This window comes from Tamandua tetradactyla, chromosome 13 (assembly GCF_023851605.1).
Source record: "Tamandua tetradactyla isolate mTamTet1 chromosome 13, mTamTet1.pri, whole genome shotgun sequence".
NCBI classification, from domain to species: Eukaryota; Metazoa; Chordata; class Mammalia; order Pilosa; family Myrmecophagidae; genus Tamandua; species Tamandua tetradactyla.
The window spans coordinates 16,049,071-16,073,500 of NC_135339.1; the positions used below are offsets into that span (position 1 = coordinate 16,049,071).

At 36.8% G+C, this 24,430-nt stretch overlaps 1 protein-coding gene and 1 pseudogene across 1 annotated transcript in view; one reads left to right on the forward strand and one right to left on the reverse strand.

Moving 5' to 3' along the window:
- LOC143653610 (uncharacterized) overlaps positions 1–24,430 on the reverse strand; it is a 72,329-nt gene that overhangs the window by 44,171 nt on the left and 3,728 nt on the right. The gene's annotated exons all lie outside the window — the stretch shown is intronic.
- LOC143653334 (apolipoprotein E pseudogene) lies at positions 833–1,482 on the forward strand (annotated as a pseudogene).

A 24,430-nucleotide genomic window follows, 5' to 3' on the forward strand; every position in this document is an offset into this window, starting at 1 on the left:
TCTTTTATTTTTCTCTTTGGAGTAATGAAAATGTTCTAAAATTGATGTAATGATGAATGTACCAACTATGTGATGATACTATGAGCCATGGACTGTATGTTTTGGATGGATTATGTGTCTGACTACATCTCAATAAAGTTACATTAAAAACAATCAAAGGAAACACTTTAAATATAAGGACAAAGAAAGGATGAAACAAAAGGATGATACGTACACATCATGAAAATCCTAACTTACAGAAAGCTTGTATTAATTTCAGAAAAAATAGACTATATCAAGAAGTACAAATAAAATACATTTTATAAGGGTCAATTCAACAGGAAGATACAACAGTTCTAAGTTTACACATATCTAATAACATAGCTTCAAATATGCAAAGTAAAAGTTGACAGAAGTAAAAGGAGACATAGACAAGCCTGCAATTATAAGAGATTTTTAACACAAACCCTCAATATCTGACAGAACAGCCAAAATAACTGGTCAAGATTTAAAGATTTAATAATATGATTAGTCAGTTTAATCTAATTGAGTTACCTAAAGCTCTGTATCCGAAAACTGCAGAAAACACACTCTTTGTAAGTGCACATGAAACATTTACCAAAATACATCATGAGTCAGGCTACAAAGCATCAAAGTTTTAGACTGAAAGTATATTGAGTATGTTGTCTGGTCCTGTGGAATTCAATTACTTATCCAAACCCAAAGATAACTATATTCTCAAATATCTGGCAATCAAGCAACATGCTTCTAAATAATCTATAGTTTTAAAACGAAATTATAATGGATATTAGAAAATACTGTTAAATAAATTATGAAATTATGATATGTCAAAACACTGATGGAGGAGACAGTGAGGGAGGTGAGGGCTTACAAGTCGGAGCTGGATGTCCAGCTGGGGCCCATAAACAAGGAGATACAGGTGCGCCTGTCCAAGGAGCTGCAGGCAGCGCAGGACCGGCTCATGCCAGACATGGAAGACCTGTATAGCTGCCTGGAGCAGTAATGCAATGAAGCCATGGCCATGCCGGGCCAGAACACTGATGAGTTGCACACTCATCTCACCTCCCACCTGCGCAAGCTGCACAAGCGGCCACTTGGCAATGCCCAGGACCTGCAAAAGTGACTGACTGTGTACCATGGGGGCCCACGAGGGCGCCGAGCGCAGACTGGACACCATCTGCGAGAGAGCCTCTGGCTGCTGCTGCAGCAGGGCCGCCACCAAGAGCCGCCTGGTAGGCCAGCCTCTGCAGGAGCATGCCTGGAGGAGGTGCGGGCCAAGGTGGAGGAGCAGGCCTAGCAGACACGCCTGCAGGCCAAGGCCTTCCTGGACGGCCTCAGGGGCTTGTTCCAGCCAGTGGTGTAAGACATGCAGCACCAGTGGGTGGAGTCCGTGAAAAGGTGAAGGTGGCCATGGGCACCACCACCACCTCCCCACCTCAGCGCTTCCCCCTCCCTGCCCAGCAAGAATCACTGAGCACCTAGGAACTGTACCAAACTGGCCCCACTCCTGCCTCATGGCTCTGGCTGCCTCTCAACCAGCTGGGAGCCCTGTCTCTGCCCCCACTGTCCTCGAGGACCCCCAAAAATCCATGGAGCATCACAGCAAAAATAAAAACAAAAAAACTCATGGAAGGCAGCAAAAGCAAGATTCAGAGGGAAAGCTGTATCACCAAACACATATTTCTGAAAAGAGGAAATGGTGGCAAAGTCAGTAATTGGTAATCTAACTTACAATCTCAAGAATCTGGAAAGAGAAAACCAAATTAAATCCCAAGAATGTAGAAGTAAAGAAATAATAAAGAGGGAAATCAATAACTAAAAAATAAACATACAAGTAAGAGAAAATCTACAATGCCACAAAACTTTACTTTTCAAAACATTAATAAAATTATCATACCCCTCACAAAACTGGCAAAAGAGACAGAGTGAGGAGACAGAGATGGAAGAACAGAGAGAACACAAACTGCCAATATCAGTAATGAAAATAAGAAGATACATGAATAAGTTTATGCCAATAAATTTGATAATTTGGATGAAATGAAAAATGTTACTTACCAAAACTCATCAAAAAGAAAACCTGAATTAATTTTGCTTATTAAAAGAATTAAATTTGCAATTAAAAACCTTTTCAAAACACATCTTTAAGGACAGTTAGCACTGCAGGTCAATTATCTCCATCATTGAAGCAGAAATGCTACCATTTTTTTACAAATTATCCTAAAGAAGAAAAAGAGAGGGCACAGTTGCCAACTTGTTTTTTTATATAAGGACAGCATAAGCAATAAGGCAAAAAAGAAACAGAAGGTACAAATGTGGAAGGGAAGAAATAAAACTGTCAATTAGATTACATTATAGGATAATACATGAGGGAAGTTGAATCTATAAACTTTTACAATTTATTGGAAAGATGTCTATTCTTTCCTAATTTATCTCAATGTGACCTCAAACAAAATCTCAGCAAAAATTTTCATGGAAAATTTTTAGCTGATTCTAAGATTTATGTGGAAGTGCAAAGACCCTATAAAAGCCAAAATGACTATGAACAAGAACAAAATAGGAGGTCTTACACTATCTGATTTCAAAGCTACGTATCAAATTATAAAATTCAAAATAGTGTGCTATTTTGGTAAGTATAGACATTGATCTCAATGGAACAGAACAGAAAGTCCAGAATTGATCACATTTATAAGGTCAATTGACTTTTGCCCAAGGTGTGCACCAAAGCAATTCAATGGTGAAAAAGAGTCAAGTCAATAAACAGAGCTAAAATAACTGGCTATTTATGCGGCAAAAACGCATCATGACCCATACATCAGAGTATACAAAATGAGTTGAATATGGACCATAAAATTAAATGCAGAAGCTAGCAATATAAAGCTTCTAGAAGAAAAATAAAATATGCTCATGATCTTGGGGTAGGCAAATGTTTCTTCAACAGGACACAAAAGCCTCAACCATAAAAGAAAAGTCTTGTATGTTGGGCTTTTAAAAGAATGAACCATTAGGAGAGTTTTCATAGGTAAGCAAAAATTAATTTACTTTTACACCTAATATTTGTGTACTTTACTGTACAGAAGTTATACACTTCACTTTAAAAGTGTAAGAGTTGAAGGAAATAAGTCGCCTACTATTAATGTAGAACCATTAGTTTCTCCCTTCAAATCTGAGAGTGTTGGTTTCATGTATTTGGGGAAACTGCTGTTAGGTGCACATATATTTATAATTATTAGGTCTCCATGCTGAACTGATCATCTTTGTCCCTTATAAGTTTTTTTACTTAAAGTTCATTATATCTGCAATTAGTATAACTGCCCCAGCTGTCTTCTGTTTACTAGCTGCATGGTATATGTTTTATCCATTCTTTCATTTTTAACCTACTTGTATCTTTCAACTTTAAGCTAGTCTCCTGTAGAGAGCATATGTTTTTTTTATTCAGTTTGCCAATTTCAAACTTTTGACTGGAGAATTTAACCCATTCAACATTTTAAGTCACTATTGATAATGCAGGACTTACCTCTTCCATTGATTTTGCTCTTTGGCCTTTTTAAGTCTTAAGATTCCTTTTTTTTTAATTTTTTATTTTATTTTTTTGCAACTCAGTTCTTCTACTAATGCCTACAACTGTATTTATTTGATTTCATGTACCATAGCATACTAACTGCCATCTCTTTTCTACCTGGATCTACTTTTAATATATTTTCCTTATGGCTATTACAGGGTTCAGATTATAAATAACAGTCATACCTACTTGACCACAACATACTCACTTACTTATACTTTCCCACTCTAACTCTCTACCACTTTCAGTGCTTGTTATCAATTATAACTTTTTTTAACATTTTTATTGTGAAATATAATATGTACACAAAAAAAGCAATAAATTTCAAAGTACATTTTGACAATTAGTATTAGAACAAATTTCAAAGTATATGGGTTACAGTTCTACAATTTCAGGTACTTCCTTCTAGCTGCTCCAAGACATTGGAGACTAAAGAAATATCAATATAATAATTCAGCAGTCATATTCATTTCTTAAATCCTATCTTTTCTGTTACAAGTCTTCTGTTCCCTTTGATCCTTCTCTTTCTTTAGGGATATTTGGGCAATAACCATTCTAACTACTTCATGCTAAATAGGAGTGTCAATGCTATGGTTTAGGGGGATACAACTGGTTGATGCTCTTGGACAGACTGGTAACACTGGGTTTCACAGCTTATCTAGTCTAGGAGCCATCTGGAAGATTTAGGTACCTGAAATGTAAGCCTCGTGAGCAGAACCTTTATGGAATCTCAAAGTGCTGGGTATTCTGTAGGGCTTTCAGGAATACTGTTGTTTGGGTCTTGGCATACTGTGGCAATTAGCAATATCCAGCTGAAACTTGCAAAAAAGAAAATTCCAGAATAGCTTCTTGACTCTACTTAAAATCTCTTCATTGCTGATACCTTAAATTGTTACACATCTTTTCCACCTTTTGATTAGATATTGTTGATCCCACACTGCAAGGATGAGGCTTATCCCTAGAACTCATGTTCTAAATGCCAAGACGACTTACATACTTGGACATCATGTCCCACTTAGTGGGAAGGGTAATGATTTTATTTGTAGTGTTGGGCTTAGAAAGAGGCCACATATGAATAAAAGGTTCTCTGGAAGTAACTCTTAGGCATGCATAGATTAGACAGGCAGATTAGATGGATAGATACAGATATAAAGATAGATATAGATACATAGATAGATACAGATACTTAGATAGATATAGATATAATTGTAGGTTTAGCTTATCCATTACAGAAATAAGTTTCATAACAGCATGACTCAAGATCAAGGGCTTGGTCAATTACCTTGGGAGTCGGTATGTTTAAGAGAGTATCAGAATACAATGTTTTGAGACTTCCGGAGAAGATGGCGGCTTAGTAAGACGCGCGGATCTTAGTTTCTCCTCCAGGACAGCTACTAGGGGAGTAGAAACGATACAGAACAGCTCCCAAAGCCACGACAGAGATAAAAAAGACAGCATACCCCATCCTGGAACGGCTGGCTGGCTAAGAGAACCGGCTCTGGTGAGATCGCCGAGGGGCGCGGGCTTCACCGGGCGGGGCGGCAAGCGGCCGGAGTCACTCCCTTCCCCCTCCCCGGGCCGGCTGGGAGAATTGGACAGGCAGTCCCCTCAAACCACAGCGGCTGGCGCCCACACCATGCGCAGCCCCCCGGACCAACTGAGAGAATTGGATCGGAAATCCCCAGGCCACGGAGAACGGCGACGGGGGGGGCCCCCTTCCAAACCCGTGACTCCCCGGGAACGTGCACTCTCCCGGGTGGGCCGCTGCGGCTGGCGCCCTCCCGCCAAGCTTGGCGCCCTCCCGCCAAGCTTGGCGCCCCAGGCCAACTAGGAAATTCAGACGGGCGCTTTCCTGGGCTGCGGCGGCCAGCAACCCTCCCCGCGTTCGGAACCCGGGATGGCTGGCACTCTTCCAAGCCGCTTCAGCTAGCGAACCTCCCGGACGGCGAGAGTTTTCCAAAGTTAAAGGACCCACAGCACCTTTTACTGGTGGGACCTGTACACAAACGTGTGCCACGAGCGCCACCTACTGGGCAGGATAAGAAAAACAGAACCCAGAGATTTCACAGAAAAATCTTACAACCTTGTTGGGTCCGACACCCAGGGAAATCTGACTAAATGCCCAGACACCAGCAGCAGAAGATAACTGTCCACGCTCAGAAGACTGAGAATATGGCCCAGTCAAAGGAACAAACCAATAGTTCAAATGAGATACAAGAGCTGAGACAACTAATGCTGAATATACGAACAGAAATGGAAAACCTCTTCAAAATAGAAATCGATAAATTGAGGGAGGACATGAAGACGACATGGGATGAACATAAAGAAGAAATAGAAAAACTGAAAAAACAAATCACAGAACTTATGGAAGTGAAGGACAAAGTAGAAAAGATGGAAAAAAACAATGGATACCTACAATGATAGATTTAAAGAGACAGAAGATAGAATTAGTGATTTTGAGGATGGAACATCTGAAATCCAAAAAGAAACAGAAAATATCGGGAAAAGAATGGAAAAATTTGAACAGGGTATCAGGGAACTCAAGGACAATATGAACCGCACAAATATACGTGTTGTGGGTGTCCCAGAAGGAGAAGAGAAGGGAAAAGGAGGAGAAAAACTAATGGAGGAAATTATCACTGAAAATTTCCCAACTCTTATGAAAGACCTAAAATTACAGATCCAAGAAGTGCAGCGCACCCCAAAGAGATTAGACCCAAATAGGCGTTCTCCAAGACACTTACTAGTTAGAATTTCAGAGGTCAAAGAGAAAGAGAGGATCATGAAAGCAGCAAGAGAAAAACGATCCGTCACATACAAGGGAAACCCAATAAGACTGTGTAGATTTCTCAGCAGAAACCATGGACGCTAGAAGAGAGTGGGATGATATATTTAAATTACTAAAAGAGAAAAACTGCCAACCAAGATTTCTATATCCAGCAAAATTATCCTTCAAAAATGAGGGAGAAATTAAAACATTCTCAGACAAAAAGTCACTGAGAGAATTTGTGACCAAGAGACCAGCTCTGCAAGAAATACTAAAGGGAGCACTAGAGTCAGATACAAAAAGACAGAAGACAGAGGTATGGAGAAGAGTGTAGAAAGAAGGAAAATCAGATATGATATACATAATACAAAAGGCAAAATGTTAGAGGAAAATATTATCCAAACAGTAATAACACTAAATGTCAATGGACTGAATTCCCCAATCAAAAGACATAGATTGGCAGAATGGATTAAAAAACAGGATCCTTCTATACGCTGTCTACAGGAAACACATCTTAGACCCACAGATAAACATAGGTTGAAAGTGAAAGGTTGGGAAAAGATATTTCATGCAAATAACAACCAGAAAAGAGCAGGAGTGGCTACACTAATATCCAACAAATTAGACTTCAAATGTAAAGCAGTTAAAAGAAACAAAGAAGGACACTATATACTAATAAAAGGAACAATTAAACAAGAAGACATAACAATCATAAATATTTACGCACCGAACCAGAATGCCCCAAAATACGTGAGGAATATACTGCAAACACTGAAAAGGGAAATAGACTCATATACCATAATAGTTGGAGACTTCAATTCACCACTCTCATCAATGGACAGAACATCTAGACAGAGGATCAATAAAGACATAGAGAATCTGAATATTACTATAAATGAGCTAGACTTAACAGACATTTATAGGACATTACATCCCACAACAGCAGGATACACCTTTTTCTCAAGTGCTCATGGATCATTCTCAAAGATAGACCATATGCTGGGTCACAAAGCAAGTCTTAACAAATTTAAAAAGATTGAAATCATACACAACACTTTCTTGGATCATAAAGGAAAGAAGTTGGAAATCAATAATAGGCGGAGTGCCAGAAAATTCACAAATACGTGGAGGCTCAACAACACACTCCTAAACAACGACTGGGTCAAAGAAGAAATTGCTAGAGAAATAAGCAAAGACCTCGAGGCGAATGAAAATGAAAACACAACATATCAAAACTTATGGGACGCAGCAAAGGCAGTGCTAAGAGGGAAATTTATTGCCCTAAATGCCTATATCAGAAAAGAAGAAAAGGCAAAAATTCAGGAATTAACTATCCATTTGGAAGAACTGGAGAAAGAACAGCAAACTAATCCCAAAGCAAGCAAAAGGAAAGAAATAACAAAGATTAGAGCAGAAATAAATGAAATTGAAAACAATAGAGAAAATGAATACGGCCAGAAGTTGGTTCTATGAGAAAATCAATAAGATTGATGGGCCCTTAGCAAGATTGACAAAAAGGAGAGGTAATAACTACTGACCTCACAGAAATAAAGGAGGTAATGACAGGATACTATGAACAACTTTACGTTAATAAATACAACAATTTAGAGGAAATGGACGGGTTCCTGGAAAGACATGAACAACCAACTTTGACTCAAGAAGACATAGATGACCTCAACAAACCAATCACAAGTAAAGAAATTGAATCAGTCATTCAAAAGCTTCCTAAAAAGAAAAGTCCAGGACCAGACGGCTTCACATCTGAATTCTATCAAACATTCCAGATAGTACCAACCCTGCTCAACCTCTTCAAAAAAATTGAAGTGGAGGGAAAGCTACCTAATTCATTCTATGAAGCCAACATCACCCTCATACCAAAAGGCAAAGATATTACAAAAAAAGAAAATTACAGGCCAATCTCTCTAATGAATATAGATGCAAAAATCCTCAATAAAATTCTAGCAAATCGTATCCAACAACACATTAAAAGAATTATACATCATGACCAAGTAGGATTCATCCCAGGTATGCAAGGATGGTTCAACATAAGAAAATCAATTAATGTAATACACCATATCAACAAATCAAAGCAGAAAGATCACATGATCATCTCAACTGATGCAGAGAAGGCATTTGACAAGATTCAACATCCTTTCCTGTTGAAAACACTTCAAAGGATAGGAATACAAGGGAACTTCCTTAAAATGATAGAGGGAATATATGAAAAACCCACAGCTAATATCATCCTCAATGGGGAAAAATTGAAAACTTTCCCCCTAAGATCAGGAACAAGACAAGGATGTCCACTATCACCACTATTATTCAACATTGTGTTGGAGGTTCTAGCCAGAGCAATTAGACAAGAAAAAGAAATACAAGGCATCAAAATAGGAAAGGAAGAAGTAAAACTATCATTGTTTGCAGACGATATGATACTATACGTCGAAAACCCGGAAAAATCCACAACAAAACTACTAGAGCTAATAAATGAGTACAGCAAAGTAGCAGGCTACAAGATCAACATTCAAAAATCTGTAGCATTTCTATACACTAGCAATGAACAAGTGGAGGGGGAAATCAAGAAACGAATCCCATTTACAATTGCAACTAGAAGAATAAAATACCTAGGAATAAATTTAACTAAAGAGACAAAAAAACTATATAAAGAAAACTACAAAAAACTGCTGAAAGAAATCACAGAAGACCTAAATAGATGGAAGGGCATACCGTGTTCATGGACTGGAAGACTAAATATAGTTAAGATGTCAATTCTACCTAAATTGATTTACAGATTCAATGCAATACCAATCAAAATCCCAACAACTTATTTTTCAGAAATAGAAAAACCAATAAGCAAATTTATCTGGAAGGGCAGGGTGCCCCGAATTGCTAAAAACATCTTGAGGAAAAAAAACGAAGCTAGAGGTCTTGCACTGCCTGACTTTAAGGCATATTATGAAGCCACAGTGGTCAAAACAGCATGGTATTGGCATAAAGATAGATATATCAACCAATGGAATCGAATAGAGTGCTCAGATATAGACCCTCTCATCTATGGACATTTGATCTTTAATAAGGCAGTCAAGCCAACTCACCTGGGACAGAACAGTCTCTTCAACAAATGGGGGTGCCTAGAGAACTGAATATCCATATGCAAAAGAATGAAAGAAGACCCATATCTCACACCCTACACAAAAGTTAACTCAAAATGGATCAAAGATCTAAACATTATGTCTAAGACCATAAAACAGTTAGAGGAAAATGTAGGGAGATATCTTATGAATCTTACAATTGGAGGCAGTTTTATGGACCTTAAACCTAAAGCAAGAGCACTGAAGAAGGAAATAAATAAATGGGAACTCCTCAAAATTAAACACTTTTGTGCATCAAAGAACTTCATCAAGAAAGTAGAAAGACAGCCTACACAATGGGAATCAATATTTGGAAACGACATATCAGATAAAGGTCTAGTATCCAGAATTTATAATGAAATTGTTCAACTCAACAACAAAAAGACAGCCAACCCAATTACAAAATGGGAAAAAGACTTGAAGAGACACCTCTCAGAGGAGGAAATACAAACGGCCAAAAGGCACATGAAGAGATGCTCAATGTCCCTGGCCATTAGAGAAATGCAAATCAAAACCACAATGAGATATCATCTCACACCCACCAGAATGGCCATTATCAACAAAACAGAAAATGACAAGTGCTGGAGAGGATGCGGTGAAAGAGGCACACTTATCCACTGTTGGTGGGAATGTCAAATGGTGCAACCACTGTGGAAGGCAGTTTGGCGGTTCCTCAAAAAGCTGAATATAGAATTGCCATACGACCCAGCAATACCATTGCTGGGTATCTACTCAGAGGACTTAAGGGCAAAGACACAAACGGACATTTGCACACCAATGTTTATAGCAGAGTTATTTACAATTGCAAAGAGATGGAAATAGCCAAAATGTCCATCAACAGACGAGTGGCTAAACAAACTGTGGTATATACATACGATGGAATATTATGCAGCTTTAAGACAGAATAAACTTATGAAGCATGTAATAACATGGATGGACCTAGAGAACATTATGCTGAGTGAGACTAGCCAAAAACTAAAAGACAAATACTGTATGGTCCCAATGATGTGAATCGACACTCGAGAATAAACTTGGAATATGTCATTGGTAACAGAGACCATCAGGAGTTAGAAATAGGGTAAGATAATGGATAATTGGAGCTGAAGGGATACAGACTGTGCAACAGGACTAGATACAAAAACTCAAAAATGGACAGCACAATACTACCTAATTGTAATGTAATTATGTTAAAACACTGAATGAAGCTGCATCTGAGCTATAGTGTTTTTTTGTTTGTTTATATATACTTTTTTGTATTTTTTATTTTTATTTTTTCTCTATATTATCATTTTATTTCTTTTTCTGTTGTCTTGCTATTTCTTTTTCTAAATCGATGCAAATGTACTAAGAAATGATGATCATACATCTATGTGATGATATTAAGAATTACTGATTGCATATGTAGAATGGAATGATTTCTAAATGTTGTGTTATTTTTTTTAATTAATAAAAAAAAAAGATGGAAAAACTTGAATTGGATCTCATGGAAATGATGGACACCACAACGTACACAATTACAAGAATCATCACTGTTCCAGAAGGAGAAGATTAAAGGTCTAGGAAGATTATTTGAGGAGATAATTGGGGAAAATTTTCCAACCCTTATATAAAGACATGAATATGCAAATCAAAGAAGCCCAGTGAAAAATAGAGTAAATCCAAACAGACCCACTCCAAGACACATACTAGTAAGACTATCAAATGCTGAAGAGAAGCAGAAAGTCCTGAAATCAGCTAGAGAAAAGTGATCCAGTATATATGAGGGAAGCCACATAAAACTAATTTTGAATTGATCATCAATCTCCATGAAGGTGAGAAGGCAGTGGCACAGTATATTTAAGATTCTGAAAGAGAAAAATATCCAGCCAAGAATTCTTTATCCGGCAACGTTTCCCTTCAAGTTTGTGAGAGATTTAAAAATCTTCAAAGATAAACAAATACTGAGAGAATTTGTTAACAAGAGACCAGCCCTTCAAGAAATACTAAAGAGAATTCTGTCACTGAAAAGAAAAGACAGACGTGAGAGATCTGGAGGAGGGCACAGAATTGAAGAGTATTAGTAAGGGTAACTTAAAGGATAAAAAGAAAGAAAGCAAATATATGAGTGTAATTTACCAGCATCTTCCTCCTGCTCTTCCCTGGATGTTGTACAGTTTTTCACTGGCCTCCAGAGTCTCAAAATGTTTCAGATAGTTCCTGCCCATTTAATAGTTGTTCTGGTGGAAGACTGAATCCTGGAACTCCCTACTCCACCATCTTGCTTCAATCTATTCCTCTTATAAAGGACGGTACGGCTGGATATAGAATTCTTTGCTGGCAACATTTTGTTTTCTTCACTTTAAATATCCCACCCCACTGCCTTAGACTCTCCATGGCTTTCTGTGAGAAAACAGTAGTCTTATTGAGGCTCCTTTGCACATGGGACATTGCCTCACTCCTCTGGCTTTCAGAATTCTTTATCTTATAGCATTTTAGTTTATCGTATACCTTGTTGTAGGTTTGTGTTTATCCTGTTAGTAGTTTGTTGAACAACATGGTTGTGTATATACATGGTTTTTGTTGAATTTGGCAAGTTTTCAGCCATTATGTCTGAGTATTTTCTGCCCCTTTCTCTATTTCTCCTTTTAGGATTCCCATAATATGCATACTGGCATACTTGCTGGTGTCCCACAGTCTTTTGGGCTCTCTCCACTTTTTTTTTCTTCCTGTTCCTCAAACTGAATGAACTCAATTTTCCTATATTAAAGTTTACTGATTCATTTTTCTGTCAGGTCCAATCTGCTCTTGAAAACGTGTAGGGAATTTTTAATTGTTATTGTAGCTTAAGCTATTGTTCCATTACTTTGCATGGATTCTCTATTTTTACGGACTCTTTATGTTCATTCGTTTTCTCGATTTCTTTAGTCACATTTTCTTTCACCTCTTTGAACATACTTATGACCATCTTAAAAAAACCTTCGGGTTACAATAGGTCTAGTCTGCCTCTTGATGGTTTCTAATGCTTCAATAATTTTACTTTGCCTGGAATATCAATTCCTATTTTTTACAAGTTCTGTAATTTTCTGTTGCAACCTAGATATTTTGATAGTTTAATGTACTATCCATGAAATTTAGGTATACATTCCTTAAGCTTTTATCCAGTTAGTGTATGACAGAAAAAGGGAAAAAAGCCATCTATCTCAGTCTTTGCAAACTGATCTTCCTACGTGCTCTCCTTCAAAGCTTAGGTTTTCAAAAATAATTTCAGAGAAGAGTCTGAGGCACAACTTGGGTCTTCTCAGGTCTTTTCTCAATATGTACCTTGTTCTAGGCATATGGGCATGGCCTTGGGATTTCTCTGTTTACACAAATCTGAATTAACGTTTCTTACATACCAGGCGCTACGCTGTACCCTACAACTAGCAAATCTTTGCCTCAGCTGCGATTTGACTGCTATTCTAGTTTTCTGTGAGATGCCATTAAACGCAGAACAAGTTCTCAGACAAACTTTTGATAAGTGTTTAAGTATCTCACATGGTCACCTGACAGACTGCCACACATACATATTCCCAGTATAAGCATTGTTGATACTCTGCTCCCTCTGAAAATGGGAAAAGATATCACTACTGGGAGCATCGGCTGGCTACTTTCTAAGCCAGAGAGAGATTTGGGGAGAGGTTAGTCAAGGTACCATGAGATCTCAGCATCTGTCAGCTCTGAAGCTTCTTCCAAAATGGTTTCTTCTTAAATGACTAAGTGACTACCTTGAATAGGTGGAGATACATCTCCATGGAAACCACCTAATGAAAAGATGCCACCCACAATCGGGCAGGTCACATCTCCATGACAATAATTTAATACAAAAAAATACCACCTAACAATATTGAATGAGAAGTAAAGAAACACAACTTTTCTGGGGTATGCAACAGTTTCAAACCAGCACACTAAGACTGCCTGGAATTTTTGAGAAATGCCCCCAAAAGCCTGGGGTTATAGCCTCAGAGCCAATGTAATATTTACTATGTGCCTTTGTAGAACTGCTTCCTCCTGAGAACGAAATATTTTAACCCAGAGATGGGACCTATCTCTGCAGGCACAATTGCTTTTACAAGGCTATAAGAGTCAGATCTATCTTAGAAACCTTCAATATGTCATTTTAGATGCCACAGTAAGAAGAAATTGGAAGGACATCTAACTCTTAGATGTACCAGAAATAGCCATGCTTCCAGAGAATAAATGGATATTAAGTTTCAGTGGGCCTGAAGGCTGGAATCAATTATAATTATCCCTGATGCCAAATATTCCTGATACTTTTAGAGCCCCAGGATAAACTGAAGCACTATTTATAAACGATCCATGTATACTAGGTGTTGTAGTATCCTAGCTTCTAAAACAAATAAAATGGAATGGATTAAACAAAGGAAATGTGTTAGCTCATGCTTTTGAAGTTAGAAGACTTGCTTTCTCCTGAAGTTTTTATCTTCTGGCTAGCCATCTTTGGAGTTCACTGGGGTTTCTGTAACATGGAAATGACATGGTCTTCTCCTTTTTCTTCTGGGATCCATTTATTTCCAGCTTGTGAATGCTCCCATGGCTTCTTCTCCTGTGCCAAATTTCTTTTACTTTTAAGAACTTTAGCTACATTGGATTAAGGCCCACCATCATTTAGTTTGGTCACACCTTACTAATAACATCTTAAAGTTGTATTTACAAATACGTTTATACACACAGGATCAGGGCTGGGATCTGAATGCGTCTTTTGCAGGGAACATGATTCAGTTCCCAACATAAGGGAAGGTAATTTATCTTCTCTGTTTTTATTTCTTCATCTGTAAAATTTGGGTGATATTTTAACCAACTCATATAGTCTGAATAAAAGAATTTGATATATGTAGATATATCAAATTTGAAGTAAGCTTGATAAATACTTAACACTGGTATTTATAATAATAACAAATTAATATTGTTATTATAATGATCATTATTATTGAGTCTTCAATCCAAAAGCTCTGAGCCCAGAGTGTGCCCATTCATACTCTCTATATGAGAGTTATTGACATTCAAGCCCTAAGATATTTTATCAATTTAGAAAAATTTACATGAAAGCTGCATAGAATTTTACAAAAATATATGATTAGTGATTAAATGTAACAATAACAAAAAAGTCAATCCTTAAAGAGGGAAAGGACACTGCCACAATTTTTCCAAATTTCTAAATATTATCAAACACCTCCAAGTCATTTATTCCTGGAAAGAATAATTTTAACAAGATAAAAAAACATGACAGAATGAATGTAAGAGAATTTCATGGAAAAATTTCCATCTTCAATATTAGAAAATATTATTTTGTTATTAAAATAGCGAAAAGAGTATTCACAATAGATGCCATAATTTAAACTAAGTTATCCAACAAATACTAATAAATCAGGCATTAACATGAAAACAGTTTTTGATAAAACAGAAAAGGGAACACTTTGAAATCATTTAATGGGCCCCTAAAGAACATGGAACAAAAATATACTTTGTATACTTGTCTACAAAAGATGACTTCCTACTGAAAATTTACTGTCATTGCTGTTATTAAATTATGTCTTAAATGCTTTTGAACCTGAAATCAAAGTGTCTAAGTATTCATAAACTTAAACAGTTTGAACCACATGTTCTCTTTTTCGTCCCATTGTCAGCCATCTCAGTTCAGGTTTCACCGAAAAAGTTTGGGTCAGTGAACCTCAACGGCTTTTGTTGTTTTCATTAAAAAACATATTCATCCTTTCATAACATTTCTTATTTCTCACAAGTCAAATTTAAACATTTACTAATGAAGACCAATAACTTTTTAAAATTTTATTAATAAGAAAGTACATAAATCATATAGGAATGCAACTCAAGATGTTAAAAAGATAAAAATAAAATACAACTCTCTGGACTGAATTCATATTTTTTAAAACTAATGAATATAAGGAAATTCAAATTGAAAAACAGGGGCTCAAGTCCATATTCTCTTATGGTCCAATAAATTCTTAGTTGAACAAATGAGATGTTTTATACTTTATATTAATCTTCTTGAGGGCAGTTTAAAGTTTCCTTAAAATTTTACAATTTTCACTTTGCATCAAATTGTTTTTTCCACGTTTCTTTGTTTTTCAAACTAATTCACTACTTCCTTCTAAATGATACATCTTTAAAAACTGCTTGCATAAATTACATGACCCTTTGTCCTATCACTGTGATTCACTGACCTTTATGTTAGCATTAACAATGAAAGTGATTTTTAATAATGCAATTTTACTGATTTGTTCACATCAATAATCCAAAGTGTACAATCAATGGTTCATAGTATTCATTATATTGTACACATTCATCACCACAATCAATTTTTGAACATTTTCATTATTCCAAAGAAAATAAAAATAAGAATTAAAAATTAAAATAAAAAGAACACCCAAAACATACCATACCCCTTACCCACCCCAATTATTTCTTTTTTGTCCTTATTTTTTTACTCATCTGTCCATGCACGGGATAAAGGGAATGTCAGCCATAAGGTTTTCACAAACACAAGGTCCCACTGTAAAAGCTATATAATTATACAATCATCTTCAAGAATCAAGGCTACTGAATTACAGTTCACCAGTTTTAGGTATTTCCTTCTAGCTATTCTAACATACTAAAAACTAAAGAGGGATATTTATAATGCATAAGAATCACCTCTAGAATGACCTCTTGGCTCTATTTGAAATCTCTCAGTCACTGAAATTTCATTTTGTTTCTTTCCCCTCTCCCCTTTTGGCCAAGAAGGCTTTCTTAATCCCAGGATGCCAGAGCCAGGGTCATCCCTGGCAATCACATCTTATGTTGCCAGGGAAATTTTTATCCCCGAGAGTCATGTCCTACATACTGGGGAGGACAGTGAGTTTACCTGCAAGTTGAGTTAGAGAGATACATCAATGGGTTTTATTTAATCATCTTTGAAACTGATTCAAGTAGCTCCCAGACACATCCTAATTACTCTCTAGCATTTCTTGCTGAGGCACTGACTCCTTAAAGCTCTTCAAATATTTCTCTAGGGAGTGGTTTCCTTAAACATTAATTCTAAAACTTGAGATTCACAAGTGAGAAATACAAACCTGATAACTGACCTTCTGGAGCTTAGTGGGAGAGTAAGTAGGCAAGAAAAGTATATTATAAGTAGTAAACCCTTTGGTGAAAACACAGAGGTACTGATGAGCTTTGGATAGGTACCAACAGAGGACCTGAATATTCAATGAAGGCTTCAAAATTATTGTCACCTAGGCCTGAAAGAAGGCCATTCTGCATGTTGGTACAATGTGCTCCAAGAATAGGAGACTGCATGAGCTAATCACTAATGCAATTCTAGAGGGAGGAATCTCCCATTTGCATCACATCCTAAGGCAAGGGAATTGAAAAACATAACACATTGTTTAGACCTAGCAGTAATATACAAGACACTCCACACAATAGCAGGAGTTCCTTTCAGTGCACATGGAATATTCTCCATGGTAGACCATATGTCTGGTCATTAAACACGCCAAAAATTTTTTGAAAGACTAAAGTAAGACAAGATATCTTCTCCTATCATAATGTGATGAAAATAAAAATCAATAATGAAGGAAAGCTGGGAAATTCACAAACATATGGCAAATAAACTGCATTTTTTAGCATTGGGGGGCAAAAAACATATCACAAGGAAAATTAGAAAATACATTAATAAAAACCATCACACAACATCACTACTTATGGGATGAAATGATAGAAGTGCTCAGAGAGAAACTTATAGGTAGAACCACCTACTTTTATAAAGTAGAAAAATCTTAAATCTAATAACTTAAAATTTAATTCTACATATTAAGGAACTATAAAAAGAAGAGCAAACTAAACACATAATTATGAGAAAGAAAGAAATACAGATTAGAGTGGAAACAGAATAGTGATGAGAAAAAACAACAGAGAAAATCACAAAACCAAAAGTTGGAACTTCGAAAAGATCAATACAATTTCCAAACGTTTAGCTAGTCTGACAAGGAAAAAAGAAAGAAAACATGAATAACTAAAGTCAAAAATGAAATTATGGACAATACTGCTAGACTAAAGACATAATATAATAAGATGATGCTATGAACAACTGATTGCCAACAAATTCAATAACTGAGTTGAAATGGAAACACTCCTAGAATCCCCAAAAATACAGAAACTGTCTCAAGAAGGAATAAAACATCTTAATAGAACTATATCAAGCAAAAGGAGTAGACCAGAAATTGAAAATCTCCAAACAAAGAAAAGTTCAGGACAAGATGGTTTTACTATTGACATCTATGAACTATATAAAGAAAAATTGGCAACTATACTTCTCAAATTCTTCCAAGAAATAGAAGATAAGGGAATACTTCCTAATTCTATGAGGCTAGCATTGTGCTTCTATGAACGCCATACAAAGGCATCAAAACTACAAATTATCCTTCATTAATATAGATGCCAAAATCCTCAACCACATACTTTCAAACCAAATCTAGCAGAATGATAACAGGACCACACATTATGACCTACTGGGATTTAGCTTATGAATTCAAGGGATGTGCCAATATATAGAAATCAACCAGTGTAATACTCCATATTAATAACTGAAAAAATGACCACCTAGTTTGCTGGGAAAAAAAAACTGAACTCACTACTTTTCATGATAAAAACAATCATGACAAGGACTGGAAAGGAACTCTTAACCAAATAAAGGGTATTCATGAAAAATCTACAGCTAGCATCATAACAGAAAAGCCTGAAAGCTTTTCTCATAAGATTAGTAACAAGACAAGGCATGCTTGCTTTGATTTTCTGCTATTAAATATTGTACTAGACATTCTTGACAGAACAATTTGTCTACATAAAGAAATAAAAGGCATGCAAATTGGAAAGGAAGATTATCTCTTGTGAAGTGACATGAGAAAAATTCATATTTCTTAATCTTCCATTTACTTTTCTTTTCATTATTTCAGAGAATTCCAGCTATTTCTCTGTAAAGACCCAGTGTGTTATGGTCCCTGCTGAAGTTCCAGGACCTGGACTTTTTCCCAGCACACAGAATACAGCCAAAAGTACTTATAAATACAGCCAAAAGTACTTATAAATGATTAAAAATTTTCAAAACTTCCCTTAATGATGGCCTTACACATGTATCATATGATGGTGATAATTTTGCAATAGTCTGGCATTCCCAATCAAGATGAAAAAATGATTGCCCCATCGAATGAAACATTGAAAACATTTATCATCTGTATAACCAAGGTGTGACTCCTGGAATATAGCCCTTATTAGGTTTACTGAATGTTTTAAAGGAATTCAAAAGATAGGTTATATTCACCTTGAGAAACAGCTGGACAGCATAGAATTTTGGGAGAAGAATAAACTTTGCTTTCCTTCTGAATCTTGGAACCCAGCTGACCTCACCAAATCTTTCCATTTTTGAGTTCTGATGAGTTCTCCAGACAATAAGCAGACCTTATTCACTTAAAACTTTTGTAAGTCTGAGTACATTCCAACTTTTTTAATACTAAATACATATTATTGTGTCAACTTCTGCCTCACAAACTTACTTTCTATTTTGACAATGTGTCTTAGCTTGCCTTAGTTTGCCAGAATGTGATATACCAGAACTAGAATGGCTTTTAAAAAGAGGAATTTAGTAAGTTACAAGTTTACAGTTCTAAGTCCATGAAAATGTCCAAACTAAGGCATCCAGGTAGAGATACCTTAATTCAAGAAAGGCTAATGCATTTGGAACACCTCTATCAGCTGGGAAGGCACATTGGTCCCTTGATGATCCCTTGCTCCTGGGCCATGTTGCTTTCAGCCTGTTTCTATGGGGGTTCTTCAATTTTCTTCTCCAGGGCTGGCTTTCATCTCTTGGCTCCCCTTGGCTCTCTCCAGATTTTGGCTTCCTTATCATCTCATGGCAGCATCTGCTGGGCTCCAAACATCTACAAATATCTGTCTCTGCTCTCCAAGTACCAGCATCTGTGTCAGCTCTGCTCTGTTTCTGTAGGCTCTGTTGTTTCTAACTCTCTCCAAAATGCTTCTTCTTTTAAAGGATTCTAGTAAACTAATCAAGACCCACCTGGAATGGGTGCAGTCACATCTTCATCGAATCAAAAGGTCACACCCAAAATTGGGCACGACATATCCCTGTGAAGATAAGCTAATCAAAACTTTCCACCTAGAATGTTGAATTAAGATCAAAAGAAACAGCTGCTCCTACAAGATAGGATCAGGATTAAAACACGGCTTTTCTGGAGTACATAATACTTTCCAACAGGCACAGTCCTTTTCCCATATTTCTCTTGAATCTATTTTATTACATTTAACTGCCTCCTCCAAGATTCTTGGGCCTTGCTATTCAACTGTATACTGTATACTTGTAGCTTGCAATGCAAGTTGCATACTTCTAAGCCACATCTTGCTATTTAATATAAATAAAATTTAATTAAAGTTTAAAAGTTGTTTTTCTTCAGCACCACTATACAAATTTCATATGTCCCCTGGCCACATGTGCCTAGTGACTTCTGTAATGTAACTGGGCTGATACAAAAAGAATATTATCTTCATTGTAGAAAGTACCATTAGGCACACTACTCTGGATCTTAGATATTTCTTCTATTTTTTTAATTAATAAATTATTTATTTTTGCTCCACTCTATTAATTCCCTTCTGCCTTTCCTCAAATGATGTTTTATTGTATTTCTTTTACCTTCTTAAAGTACAGGGTTAATATAAAATAATAAATTATTAATTATTAATTAAAATAAATTTAACAGCACTTTTAACAGAATAAAGCCAACATTTTTCCTGGCAATACTGGTTTAGCTTTGTGACTTTGGAAATTTTATGTGATGTATTAAACTATTATTTTTCCCATAATGTAAATTTAAAAAATTTGTACCAAGTTTATTTAGAGTACTTTCTCCTGTTAATTTTCAGTTCTTAGATTATATCTTGTTTGTCACTATTTTATGGTTTTTTGAATAGGGAATATTGGTTATTCCTTTCAAGTTTTTTAAGTTTTCCTCCATCTTGTTTCATGAACCATTTGTTTGCTGGGCCCTTAAGTTCTTTAAGTACAGATTTTCTGTTTTGGACATGGTATTCTCATACATTTGTTGAATAATTGTGGGATTCACTCGACTTTTTTTTTGAGAAGGCAGTAAAGATTCATAGTGTCAATAAGAGACATAAGCATAATATAGTAACTATGGTAACTAGGCCTTAAAACAGAAATAAGAGATCACAAGAGGATACTATTAGCTACCACAGGCCAACAAACTAGAGAACTTAAATGAAATGGAAAACCTCCTAGAAACACAAGAACAAACCACACTGAAAACAGCATATCTCAAAAAAAAAAAAAATCACAAGTAAAGATTATAAACCAGTAATCAAAAGTTTTCCAGGAAAGAAAAGTTCAGGACTAAATGGCCTTACAGGTGAACTCTAATAAGCATTCCAATACGAATACTAGGCCTGCTCAAACTCTTCAAAAAGCTGAGGAGGAAATGCTACATAACTAATTCTATGAAGCTAACATCACCCTAATGCCAAAGCCAGACAAAAATACTACAAGAAAACATCAAACCAATCTCTCTAATGAATACAGAAGCAGAAATCCTCAATGTAACACTTATAAATCAAATCCAGCAGTACTTTAAAATAACTATGATAACATGATCAAGTGGGTTTTACCCCAGGTATGAAAGAGAGGTTCAATACAAGAAAATCAATTAATATACTACATCACATTAACAAATCAAAGGGGAAACACCAAAGGATCATCTTGATTTGAAGAAGAAAAGGCATTTGACAAAACCAAACATCCATTTTTGATAAAATACCTTAAAAGAAAGGAATTGAAGGAAATTTCCTCAACATGATAAAGGGCATATATGAAAACTGACAGCTAACATACTCAATGAGGAAAGACTGAAAGCCCTTCCTCTAAGATTTGGAACAAGATAAGGATGCCAACTGCCAAAGCTATTATTCAACATTGTGCTGCAAATTCCAGCTGGAGCAATTACACAAGAAAAAGAAATAAAAGGCATCCAAATTGGAAAACAAGAAGTAAAATTTTCGCTCTTTGCAAATGGCATGATCCTGTATTTAGAAAATAAAAACAACAATAAAACCACTTGTTCAACAACTAGTAAGCACAGGTCAAGGAAAAGAAGGAGGCTCCATGGTGCCATGAAATACCAGCTGTGTTGAGGACTTCCAAGAAGATGGCAGAATAGGAGCAGTTGAGTTCACCCTGGCTCTGGGCAACAAGAGAAGGGACAGAAAAATTACCAGGGCAGTAATTTCAGGGTGCAAGTGAGCAGAGAGAATTTTGTACTCTATATAGGGAGACCCTGAACATTAAGCAGAGGAACTGGGATGGAGAGACTAAGGTGAGTGTACTCAGTCATGTTTCCAGCCTACCTTCACAGCTGGCTTGGGAGATCTTTCCTCACAGCTCCACAAGCCAGGAGTTCCCATGGGAACTTGGAAGCCAGCAGAATTGCTTTCCCTGTGTACAAAGACTATTTATCCAGAGTACAGTGCCTGCTCCCCATCGCTGAGACAGGCTGCGGTGGTGGGTGTCCATTTTTTTTGACAGACTGTGCCCCAGGGAGGAGGGAGAGACACAGAGTGGTGCAAGTCTGACAATCAGCCAGTGAAAGAGACTTGTTTGGAGTCCTGATAACAGTTCCCTCCCACCATGGGGGACTAGAGACCTCAGTCAGGTACAGACAGAGAGGCATGGCCAGTCAAACTGTATGCCATGACCAACTGCAAGAAATGTCCAGATTGACTGTAAGCAGGGTTTACTGAAATATCCAGTCTCACAACCCAAACTCATCCCAACTGGGAGTCTAGGAACCAGTCAGGCCCATTGGGAATACAAGCAGAGGGTCCTGGTTGGAATTACACTGGGTGTCCATTCAGCTCAGCCAGCACCTGCAGCCCAAGAGAGGTACACCTGAGAAGAGGTGGCTCAAGAGTGCCATCTGCTGGGGGAAAAAACAGAGAGTACAGTTTGACAAATTGCCTATCCACCTACCTCTCAATAGAGCATCAAGTAGAACTGTAATCCCCCCCATAAGATCCAGGGTTTTGTTTTGTGGGGAAGCACTGACAAACCAAGTTCAAAAGAGAACCTTCAATGCAAATCCAAGTATATATACCTCAGACAGAAATTAACGTGTTAACCTTATTAATACAATCAATTGCCTGTCTGCAACAGAAAATCATAAAGTATGTTAAGACTCAGGCAGACATGGCCCAGACAAATGACCAAATTAAATCACTAGATGGGACACAGAATTTACAACAACTAATCAAGGTGCTCAAAAAGATATAAAATATATTAAGAAGACACTGAAAGAGCATAAAGAAGAATTTGAAAGAATAAATAGAAAATAGTGTATCTCATTGAAATGAAAGATACTATAGACTAAATTAAAAGTATACTAGAGGTATACAACAGCAGATTTGAAGAAGCAAAAGAAAGAATAAGCAAATTAGAAGATAGGACAACTGGACCTTAAAGGCTGTGCTGGCTTGAAGATGTTATGTACCCCAGAAACACCATGTTCTTTTTCTTAATCCAATCTTGTGGGGGCAGTCCTATTGTTTACAGTTGAACCTTTGACTAGATTGCTTCCATGGATTTGTGACACTCCCAACCATTAGGTGAAAATATTTGATTAGATGGAGATGTGACTCCATCCATTCAAGGTGACTCTTGATTAGTTTACTAGAGTCCTTAAAAAAACTCATGGAGAAAGAGTTCATAGCCAGCTTAGATGCAAACATTTGGAGATGTATGGAGTGCTGACAGAGAGCAGACACTCAGACACAGAACTTTGTAGATGCAGAGTCTAGCAGATGTTGCCGCATGCCTTCCCATGAGATGCTAAGCAAGCCAGAACCAAACTTTTGCCCTGGAGAAGCTAAGTGAAAATCTACTGGAATCAAGACCTGGAAGCTGTTTGAAACCAGAAGTCACAGGACAGCAGATGTCAGCCATGTGACTTCCCAGCAGACAGAAATGTTCCGGATACCATCAGTCTTTCTGGAGTCAAGCTATCTTCTCCGGATGCAATAGTTGGGACATTTTTAAGGTCTTAGAGCTGTAAACTTGTAACTTAATAAATCCCCTTTATAAAAGCCATTCCATTTCTGGTATATCGCGTTCCGGCAGCTTCAGCAAACTAAAATAAATGTAAAAAAGAACAAATGGCAAGATGGCAAAAATGAAACTAGACCTCAGGGAAACAATAGATAACATGAAGCACACATATATTACAATCAAGTGTGTCCCAGAAGGAGAAGAGAGGAGTAAGGTGGTAGAAAGGCTTGTTGAAGAGATAATGGAGGAAAATTTTCCAACCCTTATAAAAGACATAAATATGCAAATCAAAGAAGTCCAATGAACTGCAAACAGAATAAATCCAAATAGGTCTACAAATACTGAAGAGAGGCAAAAAGTCATGAAAGTAACAAAAGAAAAGTGATTCACTACATACAACGGCAAACCACATAAGACTGAGCTCAGACTACTCAACAGCTACCATGGAGGTGAGAAGGCAGTGTTATGATATATTCTGAATGAGAATGACTTACAGCCAAGAATCCTTTAGCTTGTCAAACTGCCCTTCAAAATTTAGGGAGACAGTAAAATCGTCACTAACAAACAAAGGCTGAAAGAATCTGCCAACAAGGTAACTGCCCTACAGGAAATACTAAAGGGAGTTCTGTTGGTTGAAAATAAAAAAAATAGCAGAGGGAGGTCTGGAGGAACAGGACAGAATTAAAGAGTAACAGCAACTCCACTGGAATTGCCTGAAAAAGATTAAAAGATTAAAAGAAACAGAGAGAAAATAATATATAGATCTGAAAAATACAAACTTAAGGATAAGATGGTAGATTCTAGAACTCCCTTTACAGTAA